General features: G+C 45.6%; 1 protein-coding gene across 1 annotated transcript in view; it reads right to left on the reverse strand.

Moving 5' to 3' along the window:
• The window catches only part of RHEB (Ras homolog, mTORC1 binding), a 302,445-nt gene that overhangs the window by 173,926 nt on the left and 116,126 nt on the right, over positions 1 to 12,393 (reverse strand). The window lies entirely within an intron of this gene.

Consider the following 12,393-nt stretch of genomic DNA (forward strand, 5'->3'; position numbering starts at 1 on the left):
TCATTTTTACTCTTCTATGCTGCCTTCTAAATGGCCACCGTATGCTGGCTGCACTTCCTTTTTTTTTCGTGTTGAGCAAGGACCAAGCACAGATTGCTTCTTCTTGATTAATGTATATCTGCTGCTCGCACAGTCCTTGAGGTACTATTTCTTCTCAACCTTAATGACCCCACCCCCCTTGCCCATGGTGCTTCTTCCCCTTACCATCCACACGTTCTCCGTGCGCAGTGAGGAAATTTCGCAAGAAGACCATACAAAGAGAATGAGGGTGGTTCCTTCCTTTTACCACAGAGGGATTTAATAGTCTCTGAAAAGAAAATATTTATAAAAACTGCTACATTGCAGGCATTAATAAAGCCTGCAAAAGAAATCTAACTAAAAACTTAATTAAAAAAAAGAATTAGAAAAAACAGGGTTACCCAGGACCTATTATAATTTACAATTTAAACAAAAACAAAACAAGCATTGGAAATGCAATAGGTCTCGCATTAGGAAAGTTTGAGATATTGGTATTGTAAATGACACTTTTTTTATTTATGTGTTGGTTTTGAAAGTAGCAAAATTAATAGCTTTGTCAGTTACAATGTCAATAGTTTTAACTTTTGCAAATGTGACACCTATAGCATTTGTAATGCAATGTGTGTTGTATTTACGTGACTTAGATGTATTGATATTACAAATAACAATGGCTTTTAATTTTGTAAATAATTAATACTTAAATAAAAGTTATTGTAATTTATAATGGCAATAGCTTAAACGTTTGTAAATAACTTTTGTGAAGATTATGTTCAGTGTATTTTATTGTGACGACAATCCAAGAACATTGCATTTGCACCTACACACACAGAGCCACAAACATGTAGATGTGGTGGTGGTGGATCTGGGGGATATGGTGGTGGTGGATGTGGTGGTGGATCTGGGGGATATGGTGGTGGTGGATGTGGTGGTGGATCTGGGGGATATGGTGGTGGTGGATGTGGTGGTGGATGTGGTGGTGGATGTGGTGGTGGAGGTGGATGTGGGGGTGGATGTGGGGGTGGATGTGGATGTGGGGGTGGATGTGGTGGTGGGGGTGGATGTGGTGGTGGATGTGGGGGTGGTGGTGGATGTGGTGGTGGTGGAGGTGGTGGAAGAGGTAGTGGTGGTGGTGGTGGTGGTGGTGGTGGTGGTGGATGTGGTGGTGGTGGTGGAGGTGGTCGATGTGGTGTTGATGTGGTGGATGTGGTGGTGGTGGATGTGGTGGTTGTTGATGTGGTGAAAGTGGTGGTGGAAGTGATGGTGGTGGGTGTGGTGGATGCGGTGGTGGATGCGGTGGTGGATGTGGTGGTGGTGGATGCGGTGGTGGTGGATGCGGTGGTGGTGGATGCGGTGGTGGATGAGGTGGTGGATGAGGTGTATGTGGTGGTGGATGTGGTGGTGGATGTGGTGGTGGATGTCAAGGTGGATGTGAAGGTGATGGATGTGATGGTGGATGTGGTGGATGTGATGGTGGATGTGGTGGATGTGGTGGTGGATGTGATGGTGGATGTGGTGGTGATGGTGGATGTGGTGGTGATGGTGGATGTGGTGGTGATGGTGGATGTGGTGGTGATGGTGGATGTGGTGGTGTTGTGGTGGATATGGTGGTGGTGGATGTGGTGGTTGTGGATGTGTGGTTGTGGTGGATGAGGTGGTGGATGTGGTGGTGGATGTGGTGGTGGATGTGGTGGTGGATGTGGTGGTGGATGCGGTGGTGGTGGATGCGGTGGTGGTGGATGCGGTGGTGGTGGATGCGGTGGTGGTGGATGTGGTGGTGGTGGATGTGGTGGATGCAGTGGAAGTGGTGGATGTGGTGGTGGATGTGGTGGTGGATGTGGTGGTGGTGGATGCGGTGGTGAAGTGGTGGTGGATGTGGTGGTGGTGGATGTGGTGGTGGTGGATGTGGTGGTGGATGTGGTGGTGGATGTGGTGGTGGTGGATGTGGTGGTGGATGTGGTGGTGGATGTGGTGGTGGATGTGGTGGTGGATGTGGTGGTGGATGTGGTGGTGGATGTGGTGGTGGATGTGGTGGTGGATGTGGTGGTGGATGTGGTGGTGGATGTGGTGGTGGATGTGGTGGTGGATGTGGTGGTGGTGGATGTGGTGGATGCGGCGGAGGTGGTGGATGCGGTGGTGGTGGTAGTGGTGGATGGGGTGGTGGTTGTAGTGGATGTGGTGGTGGGTGTGGTGGTGGATGCGGTGGTGGTGGATGCGGTGGTGGTGGATGCGGTGGTGGTGGATGCGGTGGTGGTGGATGCGGTGGTGGTGGATGCGGTGGTGGTGGATGCGGTGGTGGTGGATGCGGTGGTGGTGGATGCGGTGGTGGTGGTGGCTGTGGCGGTGGATGTCATTGTGGAGGTGATGGTGGATGTGTTGGTGGATGTGGTGGTGGTGGTGGTGGATGTGATGGTGGATGTGGTGTTGATGGTGGATGTGGTGGTGGTGGATGGGGTGGTGGTTGTAGTGGATGTGGTGGTGGATGTAGTGGTGGTGGTGGATGTGGTGGTGGTGGATGCGGTGGTGGTGGATGCGGTGGTGGCTGTGGCGGTGGATGTCATGGTGGATGTGGAGGTGATGGTGGATGTGGTGGTGGATGTGGTGGTGGACGTGGTGGTGGATGTGGTGGTGGATGTGGTGGATGTGGTGGTGGTGGTGGATGTGGTGTTGATGGTGGATGTGGTGGTGGATGCGGTGGTGGTGGATGCGGTGGTGGTGGTGGATGTGGTGGTGGTGGATGCGGTGGTGGTGGATGCGGTGGTGGTGGATGTGGTGGTGGTGGATGTGGATGTCATGGTGGATGTGGATGTCATGGTGGATGTGGATGTGGTGGTGGATGTGGTGGTGGATGTGGTGGTGGATGTGGTGGTGGTGGATGTGATGGTAGATGTGGTGGCTGATGTCTGATGGCAGCCTTTAGTGTCTATGACCTAAAGAACTGCGCTGATGTCTGATGGAGCCTATAGTGTCTATGACCTAAAGAACTGCGCTGATGTCTGATGGAAGCCTTTAGTGTCTATGACCTAAAGAGCTGCGCTGATAACTGATGGGAGCCTATAGTGTCTATGACCTAAAGAACTGCGCTGATGTCGGATGGAAGCCTTTAGTGTCTATGACCTAAAGAGCTGCGCTGATAACTGATGGGAGCCTTTAGTGTCTATGACCTAAAGAGCTGCGCTGATAACTGATGGGAGCCTTTAGTGTCTATGACCTAAAGAGCTGCGCTGATAACTGATGGAAGCCTTTAGTGTCTATGACCTAAAGAGCTGTGCTGATAACTGATGGGAGCCTTTAGTGTCTATGACCTAAAGAGCTGCGCTGATAACTGATGGAAGCCTTTAGTGTCTATGACCTAAAGAGCTGCGCTGATAACTGATGGGAGCCTTTAGTGTCTATGACCTAAAGAGCTGTGCTGATAACTGATGGGAGCCTTTAGTGTATGACCTAAAGAGCTGCGCTGATAACTGATGGAAGCCTTTAGTGTCTATGACCTAAAGAGCTGTGCTGATAACTGATGGGAGCCTAGAGTGTCTAAGTAACCTGGGTGACAGTTCTGCTGTCTTTATTGGACCTAAGGAACTGTGCTGATGTCTGATGGGGCCTATAGTGTCTTGGTAACCCAAGGAACAGTTCGGTGGTCTGCTGTCCATAATGGGAGCGGGCTGGTGCAACCCGAGCTCTATGTATCTTGAGGGGCAGCTCTACTATTTATGATATTCAGGTGTGCTTTTCTTACTTAAGAAATATCTATACTTTTTATGATGCGAGTGCATGTTTATGTAACCAGAAATATTACTCCACTGAAATTTACAAGCCTGGAAAACAGCGAAAAGTTACTAACACCCTTCTTCAATGACTGAGTCAACCTTCCACTTTTGATGTATTAGCTTGTAGGTGATTTAAAGGTAAAACAAACCCTCGAAACATAGCTAGGAAGGAGTAGATGCTCCCACAGTATATGCAATGCAATGGTTTTGGATAATGTACACAGATGAAGAGATCGTGAAGGGTTGGGGGTGGGGGAGAAGTTTTTGGGCTTAGCCGTACTGACCGGAGGAACTGAATATCCGGAGGATGCAACTGATTGTTTAACTATAAGCGTTTTATACTAATGCTGTCCATGGTTTGTGATAAACCAAATAAATCTTGTAATAATAAAAATAAAAATTATACTATAATATAATGTACAAATAAAAACAGTAGCTATAAGAAAAACGTGCACGTTCTAGTGAGTTGCTGTCCTGTTTCCTGTGCTGCAGATCACCATCGTACACCCTGAACTCGAACGCAGAGCATCTAACAAAGGGTAACGCAGCTTGGCGAAGGTCCTCGTTCAGCAAAGTGCGTGAAAATTGCCGTACAATTCCATTTGCAAACATGTTTACCAGCGCATTTAACGCTACTAATTTTAGGACAAGAGTCAGAACGGATTTTTTGCATGGATAATGTGCCCGATGTACGCACCAATGTATCACCAACGTATAGGTGATGATAAATGAAAGTTTAAAACCTAGGGGATCCTAGTGTTAAAATGAATGCAAAACATATTTTGCACCAGTTATTGTTGCCCACTTCATAGCGCCAAATGTAAACGAAGCCCCGAGTCCGAGCTGAAGTGACGGGAAGATGGTTGGAGTATTTAGAAGGGAGCAAAAGTAGTATGAGGGACAGAGCGAAAGAAGGAGAAACACGAGAGAAGTAAAAGTACTGCCGGCGGAGGGCATTGCTGTGGGGAGGGGGAGGAGAAATGCGACACGGCGGGCAGGGGAGGGGGCGGAGCCGGGAGAGCAGCATGAGGGTGTGAAGCAGCAGGGGAGGAGTGCTACTGGCGATTGACTGGCGATTTGATGATGTGCACGCGCATTTTAGGTCAATGCGCTTGCGCATTGACCTAAAAGCGACAAGCACAGCATCAAATCGCCAGTCAATCGCCAGTCTAGGTAAAGCTTATTTAAGCCCCTATAGAGCTTCGCCAGCTATGCGCATGCGCACAGCAGGCGAGCCCTAAAAAATAGACTGTTGAAACTAAGTGGGCAAGGCTTCCTTTATGTATTATTTTTCTCAGTTGGATATTATTTCCAACTGAACAAAACTTGGAATTTGAAATATCTAGAGTTAGAATTCTTCTCCTCTCAGTCTTTTGTTGGCCTCACAGATCAGCCCACGGATTTTGAAAGACTGGTTTCAGTTGTTACAGTCCTTCTAATCAGTTTGCAAAATTAGTCCCATTTAAAATCGATCAAAAGTCAAATGTGTTATTCCTAGAGGCTCCATCCTCTCATCATACCTTTTAAATATTTAAAAGGGAACCACAACTCCCCATAAACCAAGATAAAAACCTCTTCATACAGCAATACGACATGCAACTCTGCATAGGGTCCTAAACCTGCCAGCATAAACATCGGTAAGATGTTTGAAAAGCTAAACATTGCATGTTCGCTCTCCCTAAATTGAAATAAGGACAACACTGAATCTGTTCTCAACCCTAATTCACTGGCAGCTAGAATTGCTACACCATCTAGAGTGCTTTCCCATTCTGTTATTGCACATAAAATCGTTGGGCTTTCTCATAGACCAACATTTTAATTAAATAGATCACATCGCCACACTGGACTACATCCTCCTTACTTTAACACCATCGACGTTGGGCACTTAACCATACATTCCCCATTCAGACTCCAGACCAACAGTACAAGACCAGGTTTAGCGTCATTTAGAAGGAGGAAATGCAATTTTGCCAGGTTTTCCTAAATATTTTCTGGCGCCTCCAATATCGGTTCTACATGCAGCTGACCACCTAATCAGGAAAGCCAGAAAATAGGATCACAGCTTAACTCAAAGTATCATATAATGCTGAGGCTCCCCCCACGCACATAAAGAATCACTTCATCTCACAAGAAGTCGCTGAAAAACCCAAATGAAAGCGGACTAATCGTGAAAATTCCAGAACTCAAAAAAGTAAAACATCCAAACGGCCTTCCTCCTGGCTCATGCCCAGGCTGTGAAACTCCATCAATGATTATACTGGACTATTTCTAAATTGTCTACTCTTTCACAAAAATCTTAACTCCATCTCTTCAAAATACATTTACCAAACTAATTAGTTCCCCAGGTCTTCCCCTGCATCCTTCAAATACTTGTGTTACATGTTGCATTTTCCAGGTGTATATAAAGCACCCTGCTTCAATTGTGACGAAGCTCACACTATATAAATATTACAAATAAATACATTGGTGCAATTCAGGTGGTGTGGTGAGTTTTGTATTCCTGCTCCTATGGTAGTAGCTCTTGAAGTTTGGGGGCCTCCGACTTGCTAAAAATGTGGCCACTAGACAGAATCAGCGTGGCATACTCTCATATTGACTCTTCCTCAGTAGAAGCACACAGGGGATTGGAAAGGTTCATTGAGGCCTTCAGGACAGTGATCAGCAGGTGGACATTGTTGGCAGTTGTTGCAGCAATGCTGATCAGGGCTTCTGCATTGCAACGACAAGGATTCTCGGACTTAGATGTCAGCAGCAGTGGCACCAGTCTCTCGGGGAAATAGCAGGGTGCTGTATAACACAATGTTTAGAACTTCTAAACTTGGCACAGTTCACAGTATCAATAGCTCAAGGAGACCCCTCCACAACACTAGGTGCTTCAGGCTTCGCACCTTTTTGGTAGTCTGCTTCCTCTGGTTGTTCCTCAAGGTGGAAAATGCAGGGCTTCTCCTCCTGGACAGTCTCTCCTCCTGCAGCACCATGCACTCTTGTTACTTCTCTCAGACTTCAATACAGAGCCTCAGTTACCAAGATTTAAGGTGAGACTTTAGGTGATGGCCCTTTACCTCTGAGAGACTGGTCATCAAAGAGTCGCCAACCCTGGTCACATAGCAATCCTTTCAGTACTCTGAAAATACCACCCTTCCTTGGTCAAGAATTGGAGCTGGAAACAAGGGGGATGGCTCGGGTCCCACATGTATACTTTTTCTAAATAGGAGACGTGGATCCACTTTCTAAGGTGTTCAAACCGATTTCAGTTAATTCTCTTTCAAATGTAATATTCGGGCTCTTCTCAGACAGAGCCTTTGCACATGGTGAACGCTCTCACAGAAGGTGGTAACAATGCTGACTCCAAAGCTTTAAAACAAGGACACAATGAGTTATTACTAAGTGTGAGATATCTGCTGTTTTCAGTCTTCCTGAAGCAGTAATCAGGAACATAAAATTATAGGCCCCACCTAGAACTTACTCAACCTGAGCAACACAGCACACAACTCTCATCCCTACAGTATCAAATCAAAGCGTTCAAGGCGACCAACCCAAAGGCCTTATACTAACAAGGTCCTTAAATAATTTTAAAGGGTCCCCATCTACCTTCACTTCAGTGTCTGGGTCGACAGCCACAGGAATGCAAGAAACACAAAATTGATTCCACTGGTCCTAGTATTAAGACTCTCACCACAGACAGAATCCTACTATCATACATGTGCTACACACTCACCACACATAAACGAGCATGGAATGTCAGCACCAGGCCGTTAAAATGTACCTTTACACAAAGGAGGACAATAGACCACACTCCCCAGGTACAAGGTAAAAGATCTGTACATATTAAAGATTCAGACAAGGATTTACAATGCAATGGTCTCGGCATTATTAAAAGGTAGAGCTATTGGCATTGCTTTTTTAATTTTTTTATTTTATTAATAAATGGCCTTGTCATTTACATAGGCAATAGCTTAATCGTTAAAGAAATGGCATTGTCATTTACAATGCTAATATGTTTATTGTTTGCAAATGCATTACTTATTGCATTTACATCAACACAGAGCTACCCACACAAAGCTACCTACATAGAGCATTCACATTGAGCTACCTACACAGAGCCATACTCCCAGACAGAGGCATCCACATATAGAGCCACCTACAATAAAAGCTATCTACACAGAGCCACAGCCACATACGCACAGCGACACACACATAGCTACACACACACACACACACACACACACACACACACAGGCACACCCATACACACACACACACACACACACACACACACAGACACACACACTGAGCTACACACACATACACATACCTACACACACACACACACACACACAGAGGCACATACACAGAGCCACACACACACACACACTTATAGTTACACACACAGAGCCACACACAGAGCTACACACACACATATTGACAGAGCTACACACACATACACACACACACACACACAGAGCCACACACACACACAGCCACACCGTGACAAAGCTATTCACCGGGCCTAATTAATGTTTTGTCGCAGTACCAAATCCACCCGGTACCATTCCTTCCCCGAGGACAAGCATAAAATGGCAACGACTGGGTGCTCTCCAATTCGAGGCCCCAACACAAAAGTATTCTCACATTTCTATATGTGTAAATATATCATGCATGTTTTTCCTGTAGTTCGTTGCTTCAATTATTACTATATGAAATGAGAACTTACTTTCAGAGATCTTAAAGCTCTTACATCGACTGTACTAAAATGATTGACATCTCGATCATTTTAGCTCAACCATCCCAATTATTAGCTTACCACTCCTGGCTATGCAGACACCTTCAAATATTATCCCGTTTCTAGTGCATCTTAGTTAGGCACCAATAAACACGTGGATCCTGCAAACCTCTTCCCCGAACACAGAAACCCTTTCTCAACTTATCACTGCTAAAGTTAGTGTCGAAACGACTTATTTCTGTACACCATGAAATGTGGTTCCTTTTACATAGTCTCCCCAACTTGTAATGCTTCAGTGGCCTCACCAACTAACTGCGATCCGAAACAGGGATCAGAGCACTTTAAATAGCACCAGTTAAGTTACAGTGGACACATTCATTTTTGTCAGGCACGGGGAGAATAAGTGATTTGCCCAGGCGCATGCAGATTGTGTAAGAGGCATAAGCCAAATAATATTTCTCTTTTAAGTGCTCGGTTGTGAGCGCGTTTTCATACTAACGTTAAACACGACTTCCAATTGAAAGCGCTCCCTTTTTCCTAGCACGCATCCCGAATACAAAACTGGACCTATTGATAAATAGATACCGTGCTCGAGGCATTACCTAGTCATGTATCGTGGCCTTTACTTTTCAGCGTGGTCTCATAGCGCCTATGCATATAAAAATAAGTACATTGACTTGTACGTCCAAAACCGGCTACGGGCAGCGCCACGCATGAATACCCGCCATGACTGTCGTCTAATCGTTGGCCTCCTAGTTTGTACTGTGACAGTTATAAACTTCCCAGTCGCCTATACAGAGCATAAAGGGCGAATCTATCCGAGGTGCCACGAGCAGCGGGGAAAGCTGTACAGCGGGGAAGGTGCTGTGGACAAGTCGGGTAACACTGGGATGTGGGGGAGCCTGCAACTGGTGTGCCCCCCTTCAACAGTCCCGTCTTGCTCCTTCCACTCCTCCGAGTGCAACCCTGTGCCTCTCCTCCGAGAGGTAGGCAAGGGCAGGCTTGGGGGCCAGGACCCTGGAAGTGGCCTGCTGGTGAGTGCCGCGTCCCAGTTGGGGGCCGCATCCCCCTGAGTGGCGGGAGCTACCGGCAGTCAATCCCAATAGAGGAGAGAGGCAAAGAAGACTCACTATCCTCACCCACCCCGATACCACGCAGGACAGGCACCCACGCGACCAGCAGCAGCGCGACGACCCTGGTGCCCGAGTTGGACCGTGTCCCGGCCAGCGCCTACAAATTGCTCTGGGCAGACATTACTAAATGCCCACTCCCCTTGTCCCCGGGAGCTGCTCTCCCCCATGACGGACGTAGCCACGGCGGGGGCCGGGCACAGCCGCCCATCTTCGGGAAGGGGGGACACAGCACTCACCGCAAAATCGCGGATCCCGGGGACACGTCCGAAATGGCGGACGCAAGCGTCCGAACATTTTCAGATTCAGGGGCGTGGCTAAAAAGTGGAAAGAACAGAACGAACACGCCGCTGAATCCGAAAGAGACGGAGCTTCTTTCGAGTGACGCCTCTCTCCTCCAATGGCTGGCCTCCGTTTAGGAAGCCAGCCAATGGAGAGATGAGGAGAGAGGCAGGTTTGAGCACCCTACTGAAAGACATTAAATCTCCGACTTCCGGCTGGCAAGCCAGCCTTCTGTCCTCGACCTAAAAAACGATGTATGCTGCCACCACCCCGGTATGTGATTTACCCAGGGAATGGACAGAAGTCCTAAACCACTATGAGGGCACACATTGTACCCTCAATTACCCAACCTAACCCTCACACCACCCCCTTCTATCACTGAACAGGTTCTGGACTTCAAATTACTGGGGGCAGGCTTATGCCTCTGCCCACAATCTAGACGGGTGTCCCAGCTTTGTTCAGACCTCTCATTACACTAGTTTCACATGCTATCTAGCACTCAGGAAGGGTAACAAGCATGTTAACCAAGGAAATTGCTGTTTCCGCCAATATATTGTAAAAGTGTTCCAATGAATGGATGGGAGCATTGGCATGTTTTTTACTTCAATTAAGATGCTGCAATGCACAACACATATTTTAACAGGGTTCCTTAGATGAACGAAAACCTGGCAATATAAAAGGAAATGCATTTGTCCTCAATGGTGGCTCAGTGGCAGACACAGGTACTTAAACTGACTGATAGCCATCTGACTTACAGTGGGGGAGTTCCAATGTGAAATCTACTGTACAGGTAGCTCAGGAAGACTGGGGAAATCCAATTGAGATAGTACTCCTGATACAAATTAGATTTTCAATATGATAACGCTATTTTGGACATAGGGATGAAGTATGGATAGCACAAAATCTGTCACTTAAATGAGTCAATGAAACTGGCCTTCACAGGCACTTCCAAGAAATTTTTAATGCAGCTCACTCACCCAGGCCAATCTCCACAAGAATCTCAAGTATATGGGCAACACAAAGACTCATCAAGAAACTTTGGAATGCTTTTAAGTTTTTTCTTGTTTTTATCAGGCTAATTCCTACAACCCCCAATGGTGATCGACAAATTCCAAGGCCTATTAATTGAAATTTCTTCTATATTTAAGCCACATCAAAGAAGATTTGCTTCACGCTGTGACAATGCATTTCTATTTGCTAATAAACATCCCAAGGCTAGCACAATAGTGAATGTAAAGCTGGAAGGGCAAAGCGCTTTTTGGCGGTTCAGCCTTCTGAACACACAGTGGGAAGTAACCTTGCCTTGAATTTTCTTGCAAAGGTGAGGATGTACCCATATTCATAACAATTTTGATCCCTTTGGAATGTTCTCTGCTTATGCATAATACGATCTTTTTCAAAGAAACACATACGCTCTCCCATGGATTTAGTTGCGGCACTTATTGTTGCCTAATAAGTACCCTTACTTAACTCTATAGTCCTGTTTTTTTTTTTATTCACCACTTACATTACAGAATACGAACTGGCTAAGATGTGACAGAAATGCATAATTTGATAACTGCATAATGCAAAACGGATTTTGTTGTTTATGTGTGACTATGTCCATGCCTGAAACAGATTATAGTAAGCACGACATTGCCTGTAAAGAAAAGCATACTTAAACATATGAAAGTCATAACAAACCGAGACATTAATTGTAGCACATCAAGACACTTTAGCAAATCACACAACAGTGATTGGAAGTCAGAAGAATATTTTGGTATTGACTGCATCTACAAGAACCCAAGGGGAGGTGTTTAAAGCCTGGCCCTCCGTAGAATGGAGTCCAGATATAGAATAGAAATAATAGAAGCAGGATGCAAGGGGAATTATTGTAGGAGAAGAATTACATGTACGTCTGTAAATACCATAAATAATGAACAGCAAGCTTTTCAGACCCTGTTTTGTCATCGCTAGCTACTTATAGGAAGTGTTGTTAAAGTAACTGAGTAAATGTATCTTTAATTAGCACATAATTTATAACAAGATTGAATAGATATTACAATCTTCATCATTTGACTTCCCTTAAAGGTATATAAGGTGTGGCTTTGTTAAACTGTGAAGCTATTTCTGAATCAACCTTAAAAGACTTATTACTGTGCTGAAGTACATCAATCAAGTGGAAACTTCTGAATACTGTGGCCACTACTGCCTTAAGTTGACGGCCTTACTGGATGATAGGTGATCGTATTTTATTACTAAGTGGCAACTATAGCCGTAAATTAACTGTGTAGTAACTTGGACCTTATCAAATTGCACACATAACCGGGTCGGAGTTGCACTATACTTTGATTTATTGTACACCAAATTTTCCCTAGCAAACATGAATTTTAAAAGGCAGTGATATTTAAAGAGTGATATAACCAACACTAAACGAAAATGTATTTTTAAGATCATAATACGAAGTAACAAATCATGGACAATTGAGACTGCGTAT

This window comes from Lissotriton vulgaris, chromosome 10, assembly GCF_964263255.1.
Source record: "Lissotriton vulgaris chromosome 10, aLisVul1.2, whole genome shotgun sequence".
Classification (NCBI taxonomy): domain Eukaryota; kingdom Metazoa; phylum Chordata; class Amphibia; order Caudata; family Salamandridae; genus Lissotriton; species Lissotriton vulgaris.